At 35.1% G+C, this 15,266-nt stretch overlaps 1 protein-coding gene and 1 non-coding gene across 5 annotated transcripts in view; both read right to left on the bottom strand.

Annotated features, from left to right (window-relative positions):
- Nucleotides 1-15,266, bottom strand: part of LOC5564815 (inositol 1,4,5-trisphosphate receptor) — a 125,204-nt gene that overhangs the window by 78,148 nt on the left and 31,790 nt on the right. The window lies entirely within an intron of this gene.
- On the bottom strand, nt 1,792-1,864 carry Trnat-ugu. Its single transcript has one exon. It is a non-coding gene; the product is annotated as a tRNA-Thr (tRNA).

Genomic DNA, 15,266 nt, shown 5'->3' with positions numbered 1-15,266 from the left:
TTTGCTTTTGAATGAGCATAATTATAATTTACATGAAGGGTATGATTAATAACGAAAACCGTTGCCGTCCATCTGCCCGGTATGAACCTGAATGATTCGTTTGCGCGAAGGACAATCCCAAAAGTTAGACTTATGGTTGCCCCCGCAATTTACGCATACAAACTTTTTGGTATCTTCCTTCACAGCACAGACGTCCTTATCGTGAGAAGAACCTCCGCAAATCATACCATCCATGCGGCAATGTTTGGTACCACTTTTGTTAAAGTGAACTAAATAATATTCTTGAGAAAGCCCTTTCAGAAGAATGCCAGATTGGGTTCTCTTTTCCATAATAATTACTTGGACTGGGGAAAATCCAAACAAAATCATTTATTTCATTTTTGATCTCTTCAGTTGACTTATAATCACTTGAGATACCTTGAACAAACGTTATTATTTGTCGTCATAAGCAAACAAAAAGAGATTCTTGTCTTCAAGATGTTTGAAAAGAAGTTCGCTATCTTTAATTTTTTCCGGCAAAACGCAACAGTCTCCTTTATTTGCGATTTGAACGAGAAACTTGATTCTCCTAATGGAGTTCAAGATCTCCTGCCTAAATCCTCCAAATTCTGAACAACTGGTCACGATAAGCGGCGTCCCTTAGGGGCGGTCCATTTATTACGTAAGGCAATTTTCGGGATTATTCGACCCCCCTCCCCCCATGATAAGATTTTTTGTATGAAAACTAAAAAAAATTGTATGCCGCGTAAGAAATCTCAAACCCCCCCTCCCCCCATAAACCCTTACGTAATTAATGGATCGCCCCTTACTTCCTCACTTAAATTAAAGAGCCTTTACTAGAGGTTGCTTCGATTTGCTGCTAGGAAAATTTATCTAAAGCATCGATGCGCACTGATTGGCGTTTCAGTCATTCTTCTATATTACGGCAGTTGCAGAATAGCTAGATCAACACAGAATATTGCAATCAAGTGAAATTGCTTGGGTTGTTCAATCTGATGCAGTTGAGCGCGAAGAACAAATAAGAATAAACGAGTCCGACCCATTGGACCTACTTCCAAGGCCTCCAGGGTGTTTGCTACTAAAGGTTCTCCGTGCGACATTGGTTTCATTCCCACCAAATACGAATAAAATGGCAAACAGGCGTGATACAAAGAAAATCGAAAGATTCCAAGGATACGAACCATACCGTGGTCGTGGGTTGATTTGGAGCAAGCAAATAACGATTGCGTGTTCAGTTGTAACTGTCTCGACGGTTTTATAGTCTACAAGGCTGGCAAAACAGTAAATACGAAAAGTCGTGATTTGTGCCAATGGCAAAATAAACACTGTTCTCGCTTCATTGACTGCGGAGTGCTGATGCTTCTGTTGATTAATGGAGTGACAATAAGCGGTTCTCTGTAATTGAATAGCTGTTGAAAACTGTTGATGCTACGCTCTTCTTATTCTTGGCATTACGTCCCCACTGAGACGACGCCTGCTTATCAGCTTAGTGTTCTATGAGCACATTCTCAGTTCATTAACTGGGAGCTTTATTTGAAAAACTTGTATTGGTATAACGTATCACAGGGTGTGGTAAATGCATCATTATACTTTATGTCCTTAGAAATGGAAAAAAAAAATCATTTCGATAAGATCCGGGAGCCTCCAGAAATTGATATTAAACACCTTCACAGTTTTGGTTTTGATCAATACCTAGAATAATTTATTCAAATTGTAGACTTTTAAATATTGACGGACCCCAAAAATTGTAAAATCTTTAATCAATCAATCAAATCTGTAAAATTATAGATCTGCCTCCTGTGAGAATCGAACTCACGACCGCTGGTTTACAAGACCAGCGCTCTGCCATCTGAGCTAAAGAGGCGGCTATGCTCGTATCGCAACCTTTCAGCATCAGCTGAATTTTTACCATCTCGGTATAATTTAAAGCGAAACCCATTCATTACGTCCACAGCAGATAGCACCTCTCTAGCTATAGATTAATTCAGATGCTTCTTTCTTCTTGCCTTGAAACAGTTTGAACCCGTGCCGTCGCTAACGGTTGCGATGAATCATAAATATTGAACTGGCAAAAACAGAAGCAATTTCCCCTTTGGCTTGTGCCAGCTTTCGGTTTTTCAATTGAGCGGCTGAACAATGCGTTCAAGCTTGTCGTTATCGTTTTTTGAACTGGAGGAGATAACGAAGTGAAAAACAGTGCTTAAAAGGAAATTATTCAATTTCTCTTTTCAATTTGTATAATATGGAATCAGCCAGAGGATTTTATCATCAGATTTTTTCGAATTTAAAGTACAATAGCTATATAAAAATATACATTATAATTGAAACAAATTGTGATCTTTGGTTTTTTCGTATGTATTTTAGATCAAGTAGCTATCGTACCTTTTACCTTGAATTTGGCAAATACCCTCATTCTTGTTTACGACGGATTTAATTTTCGATCGAAACCTATTCGTTCGAATCCATGACCCACTTGATTTTTCTAGCGTAAACGGGAATGCAAAACGGTTTTCGATCGAAATAGGGTAACCAATATATTTTGGACCTCTATATATTTTGGACCCCCTGGGCCATTTTCCTGCAAATTTTCCAGTTTAAATCAAAAGACCAATACAATCCGCATGCCATTTGGAAAGATAGGACCATTCCGCGCTTGCATCAAGCGTTTGTGCATGGAAAATGTGTTTATTTTATCTGAAATTAATTTAATTTAATCGGTTCATCCATGCAACCGTTACAACACGTTATACACAGAAATTGAAGACGTCAGAAATTTTTCAAATGTAAACTAAAACTTTTTTCTAATTTCTGAACTAAAAGCGTAGAATTTCTTCGCTTTTCCATTGTCAATCAATTGATTAGACTATGGGCAAGCATATTATTCGTCATCAAACGTCAACATCCCACCGCAAAATCGCTAGTGTTTGGAGGGGATTTTAACCTCTAAATTGCCAAATAACCTCCAAATCATCACCTCCAAGTTAGTTCTAATACCCTCCGTTATATGAAATATGGTGGCGCGTCGATCGTCGCAAGTTTATCGTTAAACAGTCAATAGAACCAGTGCCGTGGACTTTGTCGCCAAACGATAAAAAATACCGGGGGTCCAAAAAATATACTTTGAGGGTCCAAAATGTATTGGTATGTCCAAAATAATGAAAAACAGTGCATCACAATTCATTTATTTTTGACGTCTTTTTGTTCGTACATGACCGTACGGGCATTTTTATCTCGTAAAGGAAGTTTTTCCCTACATTTTGGCACGTTCTTTGACCTGGTTACGATGTGCAATTAATTAATTGGGACAAAAATGTAAAATCACTTCCTTAGGGGGTCCAAAATACGACCGTTACCCTAGCATTCGACCGTAAACAAGAAGAGGAGTAAACGTTTAATTTTAACATTAGGCCAAAATAGAGCCCCTTCGTTGGCCTTGTGGTAATGTCCTGGGAGGGAGGTGGGAGGTACAGATACTACACACGGAATGTGATACAAATTTTTCCCAAACTGCAAGATAACTCCAGTTTGTCAGCGACAATAAAGGTAGATCTGAATAGCTGCGCATTTACCGCTACGGCTATCTGTGTCCAACAGAACATGCTACGTTTGAAAACTCCAATTGAATAATTGCATAAGAAGAAGTCAAACCTTATTGAATCGTATATGACTTGACATCTACCATGTATCGCAGATGCTCAATATTTACAAAATGACGAAAATTCAACTCTGAGGCTATTAAAAAGCATTTCAATTGCTTCAAAATAAGTTATTTAGTTTATATTTGAAACTTTATGAAAATTAAAAAAAATCTTTTTTTTTTGTGTTGATAAAAACGGAATAATTTGTTGACGAAATCGGAACGTGACTAAATCGGAGCGTGACAAAATCGGAACGTGATAAAAACGGAACATACCTGTAGTAGTTTACGAAACAAGTTGCAGAATGATGATTTTTACAGCATGAGTTGTAAATTTATCCTACGAGGCTTGCCGAGTGGGATAATTACGACTCGTGCTGTAAAAATCGAGTTTTGCAACGAGTTACGTACAACATTTTTTGCAATTTCATAGAAGATCAGAAATTATATCGGAACGCATTCACCATTATTTTACAATTTCTGAAAAATTGTTGTGTAATGATTCATTACGTAACTCTAAACAGTTGCGTAATGAGAAAGCGTTGCGTAATGAATCATTACAGCATTGGTTTCAGTTGCGTAATGACTATTCCCGCACTGCATACTTCAGTGCAGGAAAGTAGGCCGTTTCATGACAGATTGGCATCATGAAAAACAGCCTATTACGATGAGAAATTGCAAAAACATACATTTCGATACGGGTGTCCTTTAGCAAACTGCTAAGAAGAAGCAGGAATTGCAGAATTCGCTCTCATTTGAGTATGAAGCACGATCAAAGCAAGCAAAGAAAAACATCCCATCTGTTGCGGTCCACGTTCGTTAATGTATCGAAAGTTGTAACAAGTCTGATAAATGAAAGCAGCGAACAAGAGCCCCAAAGAGAGAGAGCGATGACAACATCCATTTTTCACGCTTGTTTACCGTTGGGGGTAGGTGTTTTTCTTTACTGGCACGATAAACAATCCACGAACTTCCAATAGCAATAGTGTCCCCCAGGTTTGGAGCATGTTTAGAAGGATTTTATCATGCACTACTATCCCCCCAATCTGATCAAAGTTGTAGCTCAGTATACGATAAACAGTCTCTCATAATGTGCAGCATATTATGATAGTTACAGAGAGCGATACGTGAGAGATTCTCCCAATTTTCTCAGGATTCAATCCCTGAGAAGGAGACAAAGGAGAAACCTAATGCCTAAATATCATTAGTAACAAATAGTTTAATCATTTCTGTGAATATTAGCCGTTTTATTCTAGGGAAATAGTGACATAAATTTTTTTTTTGTTCACACTATTGCCATAATTGGTACTATAGAGCCCAGTAGGACAATTAGGAATAAGTTTCTGAGCGGTGGGGGTGGTCTTCAGTTTTGTAAATTTGAATTTGATGTGGTATTTTTAGTTAGAAAAAATCGAAGATTTAAGTAGACTTCACTATTTTAACACACATAGTTAAAATTGATTAAACTAGATTACCGTAATCCGGGGTAACATTGATCATTTTTTTGAGTTTTTCTCAAATTTTTCATTTTACAATACAAATGTTACAAGTTTTATATTTTTAAAACAAGTACTGGCACCCACCGCTCCTAACTTTATACTTTATTTTGTATTTCGAAAGATTTAAACATGTTTAAATGTTTTAAGTGATTTTTTGATTCAGCTGATATGGGGTAACATTGATCACCCAAGTAAACAACGTTCGGTAATATTAGAAATGTCGTTACTTACTAAAATCATGGCCCCTGAAGCCGAATATGAAGACCAAACTCTTACAAGTCATTTACTTTTTGAGTTATTTCAAAATTAAAAACACCTTGAACCGCGGAATACGCCTAAAAGTAGGCAATTTCCTAAGGAAATTCTACATTCTTAATTGTAATTAGTTAATGTTGCCTAAATGAATAAACTTATAAAAGATTTGACAACGGAATCGTTTTCGGCGATGTCATATTTAGTAACAACCGCATTTTTCTTGATCACATCGTCTGCAGAACTCATGTGAGACATGAATTTTTGGTAGTGTTAGTGAAAGTGCTAGAAATCATTGATTCAAAAAGTTGACAAATTTACGCACGGAGTAAACGCAATTTTGGCAAAAACTTATATTTTCATTAGCTTATGAATATAAGAAAGAGAGGCGCTATTCATTATTCGAAAATGTTTCATCAATAAATCTTTATTTGAACTTTTAACGAGATGAGTCATTCCGATCAATGTTACCCCGCTGATCAATGTTACCCCTTCTTTCTTCTATTCTTCTTCTTCTTTCTGGCATTACGTCCCCACTGGGACAGAGCCTGCTTCTCAGCTTAGTGTTCTTATGAGCACTTCCACAGTTATTAACTGAGAGCTTACTGTGCCAATGACCATTTTTTGCATGCGTATATCGTGTGGCAGGTACGAAGATACTCTATGCCCTGGGAAGTCGAGAAAATTTCCAACCCGAAAAGATCCTTGACCGGTGGGATTCGAACCCACGACCCTCAGCTTGGTCTTGCTGAATAGCTGCGCGTTTACCGCTACGGCTATCTGGGCCCCATATTAGTCGACCATATCTGTTGTTCTTAAAATATTTTTTCAATTCCCTTTTTTTCATTCCAGTGGAAGCATAACTGTCTCATATTAATGAATCGACAATTTAGAGAATCGAGTCTAAAAATCAAAAACGAGTTTTGCTTTTACTGTGAAGATATCATAACACAGTATGTGTGAACATCTCAAGTTTTTCAATAAGACCATCAAATTTTGTTTTTGGATGATTTTGTAGTCCGCTTGATTAACCTTCCTACAAGCAGCATAATTTTGTAACTACAAAAGATTATTCAAATTGCAATACTTTTTTGTTTTTCTACACTCCCGTGCAAAAGTTTGGGTTCACCCCTGTTCGCGCTCATCACAGACGCGTCATCGCTAGTTGCCGCTCAATTGAAGCGTGTGGAGAGAGAGACGCTACCTATTGTGCCATTCATCGGCGCAGTGGAATATTCCACTGCCAGTCAGCGTGCAGCTTCTTCAGTTGGCGCCAATCCAACATCGCGCCAAACTGCGAAGGGAAGCATGAGCGGGAAATGAACGCTTTTTGTCTATCCGTACTGTGGGCCTATATAAGGCACACGCATTAGCATGTAAGATTTGTAGTTTGTATCGTTTCCCCCACCGAGTAGGCACGCTGCCTCTCGGTGGTAATAAATCAGTAGAAGAGTAGAAAGTGTTTCGCTTCTGTTCTCGTCGTCCGTCATTCGTAATAACACAACGTAGGGAAAGACGTCCTGGCCGAAACAACCCCCTCAAAAACATACAAAAGTGTTCTGTCCATATCTCTGTGATTACATGTCCAATTGAAACTCTTTAAGTCGCATTCGAAAGGCAAAGAGTTATTCTTACTGATGTGCGTGCGGCTCAGGTGAACCCAAACTTTTGCACGATACACCATACTGAAGGGTGAACCAAAACTTTGGCGCGATGATTTGAATGACTGTTTCATTGATTTTGAACAGTTTCACATTTTTCCGCAATAAATTTTTTCGAGTGCTTTATAAAGAATATAATTAAATGTTTATATAAATCACAATGCAAACAAATAAAATTGGGACCAGTAAAAAGGAAACACATTTCTTTTTGGTGGGGTAATGAATGTACAATTGCTTTAAAAAAATAAATCAAATGCTTTTAAACAATTTAGGCGTTCAGGATCAAGAGAGCATTATATTTTTTATTGCAAAACTGAAGCTCAATTTACTCGAGTTACTAAATTTAAAAAAAGAAACTATTAGAGAAATTTTGTTGAAAATCTTGATCCTGAAACATCTATATCTGAATTATGGTCTGTTGCTCGAAATTTAAGAAATTACAATATTCCTTCTACATCTGTTCTGGAATATTCAGAAGATTGGATTGATCAATTTGCTTCTAAAATTTGTCCTGATTTTGTCCCTCCACCCGTCACATTTAAAAATCAGCAATGTTATAATTATTTTCCTGAACTTTGTAACGAATTTACTATACAGGAAATGGATTTGGCACTATCTATTACCAATAACACTGCTCCAGGTATTGATAATATTAAATTCATTGTGTTGAAAAATTTACCCATTGATGGTAAATTACATTTACTTTCCTTATATAATTTATTCTTGTTTCAGAATATATTTCCTTTGCAATGGCGTTCTATAAAAGTAGTTAGTCTTCTTAAACCTGATAAAAATCCTTCATTAGTAGATAGTAGAAGACCGATTAGCTTATTATCGTGTCTTCGTAAGTTAATGGAAAGAATGATTCTCAATCGCCTTGAATTGTGGGCTGAGAAAAATAATATTCTTTCATCTTCTCAATTTGGATTCAGGAAAGGTCGTGGAACTCGTGATTGTGTTGGCCTTTTAGCTTCATATATTGAATTATCGTTCAATAAAAAACAAGATGTAGTTACTACATTTCTTGATGTTTCTGGTGCATACGATTTTGTTTTAATAGATTTACTTTTTAGTAAAATGCTTGATTGTAAAATTCCAATTATCCTTTCTAATTTCTTATGAAATTTGTTTTCTTTCAAAATAATTCATTTTTACCATAACGGATCTTCAAGATCGATTCGTTATAGTTATTTTGGATTGCCACAGGGTTCTTGTTTAAGCCCATTTCTATACAATTTATTCACCAGAGACATAATATCCATTATTCCGCATGGATGTTATTTTATTCAATTTGCTGATGATAAGAACATTTCTATAACTGGCCAAAATAGAGAAGTAATTCGTCACTTTATGCAACTTGCTTTGGATAATATTGATACATGGGCACATAATAATGGTTTTACTTTTTCAGCTCAAAAAAACAAAATTTATATTATTTTCTCGTAAGCATTCTCCAGTTAGTATTGAATTATTTCTCAATAGTCATCGCATTGATCAAGTTTTTGATTACAAATATCTTGGTATATGGTTTGATTATAAATTGAAATGGAACAGTCATATTCAATATATCCAAAAAATTTGTTCAAAACGAATCAATTTTCTTCGTATGATTACTGGAACATGGTTTGGTGCTCATCCCACTGATATGATTACACTTTATAAAACAACTATTCAATCAATTATGGAATACGGTTGTTTTACATTTGGAAGTGCTGTTCAAACACATTTTTCGAAGCTTGAAAAAATCCAGTTTCGTTGTTTGAGAATTTGTTTAAAATTAATGAATTCTACTCATACAAAATCTGTTGAAGTTCTTGCTGGCATTATTCCTTTAAGGAATCGCTTACATGAGCTCAATTGTAAATTTTTAATAAATTGTTTTTCAAATAATCATCCTATTATTGATTTGTTAAAATCCCTATTTGAAATTCATCCAACTGATAAAATTTGGCATTCATTTTTATACTGTTCCGGAATCCGGAGAAACCATTATTCCAAATTCTACACCTGGTTTTTATAAATATAGCATGAATGTTCATGCCTTCCGTCCATGTATTGATTTATCTTTACTTGAAGAATTAAAACAAATTCCTTGTCATTCTCATTTCCGATTTGCTAATATGTTATTTAATCGAAAATTTATTGGAGTGGAACAAAATCAATTTTTTTACAGACGGATCTTTAGTGGGAAATATGGCAGGTTTTGGAGTTTTCAACATCAACTTGGCTCATTTTTATAAATTGGAATCTCCGTGTTCTGTTTTCACAGCTGAATTAACTGCTCTGTATTTTACTTGTAATTTAATTAAAAATTCCGCTCCGAACATATGCATGGTGTGTTCTGATAGCCTGAGTTGTCTTAATGCTTTGAATTCCAGTAATTTTCATTTCAAAACTCATCGTACTGTTTTATCTATTAAAAACTTATTACATAATTTGTATTCTCGAGGATATGTTATTAAATTTGTTTGGGTACCAGCTCATTGTAATATTTATGGTAATAAGCAGGCTGATTTATTGGCAAAATTGGGTGTTTTCCGTGGCGTAACTTACAATCGTGATATTTGTGATTTTGAATATTTTACAAAATTAAAAACATATTCTTTGAATAATTGGCAACTTTCATGGAACACAAGTATCCAAGGGCGTTATTGTTATTCTATTCACCCGAAGGTAAAGGCAGTTCCTTGGTTTAAAAACTTGTATGTTGGGCGTAATTTTATCTGTTCCCTCTCTAGATTGATGTCCAACCATTATATTTGTAATAGTTATTTGTACCGTATGAATATCATAGATTCAGATATTTGTGAATGTAATGAATCTTATGAAGACATTGATCATATTGTTCTTAAATGTTCTCGCTTTAATGGACCACGAGAACAATTTTTTGATAACATAATCAGGTTAGGTTTTGATATTCCTGTATCTGTTCGTGATATTCTGGGAAATAAATATCTTCCTATATTAAAATCCTATACAAATATCTATATGAAATTTCTTATCATGCTTGATATTTGCAGTTTTGTTTTCTGTTTTCTTTTCAATTTCAGCTATAACAAGTCCAGGATTGGCACATGGGACTTGTCAATGATTGGCTCTGTGAATCGTGTGGATGGCCCTTAACTATGATGACCTCACTTGACAGATATTGGCTCCGCAATGGATCTGCTGCGCAAGAGCCTTTAATTATATTTATTTTATATTTTTTGTAACGTATTTTTGAAAAGATGAAGAGGTTTTATGCCTTTTTGAAAAAGATTTCGAAAGGAAATCACTCAAAGGGGCTTTTCCCTCTTTCAAAATTTGTAAGTTAATAAACAATCATAATCATAATCATAAGATTACGATTCTAATGACATTTTGTATCAAAATTTTGGTCGATCCAATGCTGAGGAAATTAGCTATGTGTTTTAGAGACAGCCTCTAATTGAGATTGTTTGATTGGTCTAATGACCCAAAACAAAACTTCTTCAGCCTCATCATTCTTATCCCTCTCCCAGTTTACCAAGTCACACCCACTCCAGCGCTGCCCACTCAAAATGCAATTAAAAAGCGAAAGGAAATGAACATATTGCAATTCAGCGCTCGTAAACCCGGCGTGTAAGTGGGAAGCACTTAGGGCAATCAAATGGCCATAATAATAAAAAAATACAAAAAAATAAATTTTCTGATAAGTTTTTTGTGATATTAAGATATTCCTGTACTAAAAGAGTAATATCTTTTACAGTTTCACTGATACAGTGTGTCAAAGTTAGAGATTATAACAAAAATAGATAATTCCATTTAAAAGTAAGGTATCTTTATAAACTTACCTTTCGATTATTAAAAAGGCTATCATAGAAACATAAACTGAAGTGAAAATCCGTACTTCAGGTCGGGTAAATGTAAGGACTACACTGAAAAAATATATCTGACATTTTTTCTCGAAACTTACACATCACAAGATGTTTCATGCTAAAATTTATTTCCAAGTGTACTTTACGATATAAACTAATTAATAGTGAACAATTTAGCTGCACATATTTGCATTTTTTTCATCTAATGCTTTTTTACTTTTTTCAGTATTTTCAACAATTATCCTTTAATAACAGCTAAAGATTATTTCAGGAGATAATTGAATTTCGCATTCTGCTTCATACCATCATACACCTATGTGAGTTCTAATATTTATGATTATTTTCGCAGCGTTAATCGCACAAGTGGCTCATATGCATCATTAGTAACATAACTCTTTTTCTTCACTATAGGAACTTTTTAAAAGTTTGTCTCGAAAACTTCTTTTTTGATAAAAAACAATCAAATTTGCATTAAAAAACTCTTATATTTGACATGAGATGGCGAACATATTTTTGGCCGTCAATCTATTTGGAAACTGCCCATAGTGTGAAGCAGAGAAGCAGAGCTACCTCGTAAAATTTACGACTTATGACTTTCGGCTTATAGCTGCCGTTGTCGCTGGTATAATTTGATGTGGTGATCATGAACGGAAAGAATCATCACTTTGCATTCTTGCGTGCATCGACTTTCTCAACTCGAATGAATCACCGAGCAGGAAAAGTGCAACCACCTCTATGACGATATGGCTTTAAAAATTGCATCTTATAGCTGGCATTCAGACAATTCGTTGGATATGTGTTAGAATTTATCAAAAACTTCTATATATTTTTGAAAATTTTGATAATGTGTTCATTTAAACTAAAATCAATATTATTGAATACAAGCAGGGATTGAACCCTGAGAAAATTGAGAGAATCTCTCCCGTATCGCTCTCTGTAGCTATCATAACATGCTGCACTTTATGAGAGATTTTTTATCGTATACTGCTACAACTTTGATCAGATTGGGGGGATAGTAGTGCATGATGTCTAAACATACTCCAAGCCTAGGGGACACTAGTGCTATTGGATGTTCGTGGATTGTTTATCGTGCCAGTTAAGAAAAACACCTATCTCAACGGTAAACAAGCGAGAAAAATGGATGTTATCATCGCTCTCTCTTTGGGGCTCTCGCTCGCTGCTTTCATTTATCAGAGTTGTTACACCTTGCGATACAATGACGACCGTGTACCGCAACAGATGAGATGTTTTTCTTTGCTTGCTTTGATCGTGCTTCATACTCAAATGAGAGCGAATTCTGCAATGCCTGAATACAAGACAAAACATTAAAGGGCTTTTAGCGACAATGAAGTGTTTTTTTTTCAGAAAAATATCAATATTTTGTTTTTCAAAAATTATCGGCAGAATTTGTGAAAACATCTGGGAGGTAAGTAAATTGAAAATCCCTAGTGGAATACCTATAAATAAAATATATCCGAATACTATATCGATTAATTCCACTAGAGTTTATATTATTTAACAGATACGCATATTTCGACCTGGAGAATATCCTGCCGCATTATCTAACGGAACTACTTGAAAAAACATCGGATGGAATCCCCGAAGACATTTATATGAGCATGACTGGAATTATTAGTGTAGTACTAACTGGTGTGAAGTGCCAGAATGAAGCTGCAGGAATGATACTTGGATAAAATCCTTTAAAATTTAAAAATTCCTTTAATTGTTTTAAAAACCTGTGACATATTCTTTGGAGCATCTATGATTTTGCACCAGGATTCACTGGAAGCAGAATAAGTAAAAAAAGTTACTTCAGAGGAAATTTTTATTAAAATGGAGACTTTGAGGACCGTCCATTAAAGAACAGAGCCTTTCATTAAACTGGTCTCTAAAGAGAGACCTGCTACCAGACCTACATTAAGCATTCGATGTTCTCATCATTGCGTAGGAAGAACTCTTTAATTTACCATACCTTGAACAAGCTTACCGATATTTTTATCGAATGGAAGAGGCGTTATTTGCTGCCGGGAACATTAATACACAATACGTTTCTTATCCACCATCTGCTCCAAATGTAATCGTGGGTACAATAATCCACTATACGTGCACTCCAGACACTACCAGAGCTCACGGCAAGGAATCAACAATGTTTATTCCAACACCTCGGCGTTGTTTACCCAATAAAACGAATGAACGACCATGCGGTTCCATGGAATTTACGGACCATCATCAACCAATGCGATGCGCTACCGGCTATTCGTGTGGTGTGATGTGTGTTGTGTTACCACACTACCTACCACAACCCAGCACTATGGGCTAGAAATCAAAATTTTGCAACGAAAGTCAAACAACTGTTTCTATAAAGTAAATTGTATGAGATGAATTTTCTCCTTATTGACAACATGCGTAATTGTATACGGACGATTTTCTTCGATTTATCACATAATTTCATTACACTTTGTTGGGCATATTTTGAGAAAATTTAGTGTGTGGGAAACAATGGCTAGAATCATTCTTGTTTGTACATTTTTAAAAGCGGACTTTGTAAATATTTGCTAGAAGTCGAGATAAACCGGTTCAAGTAGATGCAATTTCGTGTTGTCTCAAATTATGTTGTTTTGATTGTTTTTTAGTTGAAATGTTTCTTTAATATGTTCTTGTTTTGAAATGAAACATAAATATGTCATTTATTTTGCATGAAACGGTTTCCAATTACAACTCGATTTTGATGTCTTCAAAGTTATTATAAAGTTGTGACGAGTCTCTAGTTCGAGGGCAGGTAAACTAAATCCTACTAAAAATGGTAAATCATATTTTTATCAGCATACTAAACAGATTACAGTTAAGTTTCGCAAAAAAGTAAAAATTTAAAAAAAAATATTAGCCTGTTCATGCTTTTCAGATGCATGTAAAGACACTGTTTGCCTGAAGTGTTAGGAATATGATTTTTCAATTTTTAAGCGGCGCCAAGTTAGGTATGTGATGATAATGCTATAACATGAGAGTCTGTTTAAGTTTTTCTAAATAACGGTCAATGCATGGTCTATGGACAACCTCCAGGTAAAGATAACAGACTTTTGAAGAAATATGATACGGTTGGAATTATTGTATATCCATATATTTCTATAGAAAATGTAATTTTAAAACAGCCAACAGCAAAAATTTCCTAAAAAATCATACCGAACCTGATGATTATTGTATAACGAGGATTGAATGACCGACAATATATTTATATATTTGAATTTTGAAAAATTTGAACAATCCATGCTCTAAGATTATTGTTAAATACAAAACCTTACCATTTTCAAAATTAATGGTGCAATTAGAGTAAATTGATATTCTCCAATGAATTGCATGAGCATGATTGACCGCCCGCAGATGCTACTCCGTTATTGCAAGAACAGCTGTACTTACACAGGGAACCAACAGACGCTACTCGGGATCAGTAGCATCCTCAATGTGTAAGTACTGGTGCTCTCAGTGTGGTGTTTTGGAGTTTTTTGAAAACGTAAATAGTTTTAGTACATATATGATTTATTTGATTATTTATAAATATAATTTCATTGAAAATAAAAAAGGCATTATGAACCTAGAACCAAATACATCAGAACTCTAAGTAAGTATTATATAATAATATAATAAAACAAATGTTGATATAATGCCATTTGAACATATCAGATAAGGCTTTCACTACAGCTAAAGTATTTCTGACGATATTGTTTCGCCCTTCTGCCACTGGACTGAAACGCTTCAAACTATGTGTGATTGTTAACTCATTGAAGGGCAATGCAACTTCAAAGCAAAGTTTGTAGTTCATTTCAATTTATCGTGTTTTTGTCAATGAGTCTATGATGATCCCACAGACAAACAGACGTAACATTAAGAACAAATTTCTTTCAAATCTATCGCCCAGTTTAATCATCCGATGGGTATGGTGTTTCGTGCAACAATACTGCAGATGGCGGTAGTGTGAAACGTCAAATATGAAGAAAAACGACCCCTTGAAGGTTTTCAATAAGAATCGGGCAAGATTTCTGATGAAAAACAGTTTCTTGTAACAGGATTCGGATGAGAATCCTGAAAATATGCTAATGGGAATTCTGGAAGAATTATGATGAAAGTCATGATTTCAGACGAGATCTTTGCAATGTTTCTGATGATCCTAGGAAATTCGGATGAGAATCGTGGAAAAATATAATGTAAGTGCTGGAAAGATTCTGTATCCTGTAAATCCAGGAAGAAATTTGGATAAAATTTAAAGTAGATCCTGAAAGCATTTGGATTAGAATCCAGCAGGAATTCTGTTGCGAATAGTTAAAGAATTCCGATAGAAATCCTGAATGAATTCAAAGTTTCTTGAAAGTATTCTGCTGAGAATTCT

This window comes from Aedes aegypti, chromosome 2 (assembly GCF_002204515.2).
Source record: "Aedes aegypti strain LVP_AGWG chromosome 2, AaegL5.0 Primary Assembly, whole genome shotgun sequence".
NCBI lineage: Eukaryota > Metazoa > Arthropoda > Insecta > Diptera > Culicidae > Aedes > Aedes aegypti.
Note: the sequence above shows the minus strand (reverse complement) of the source record. Positions and strands in the feature narration are given on the sequence as shown.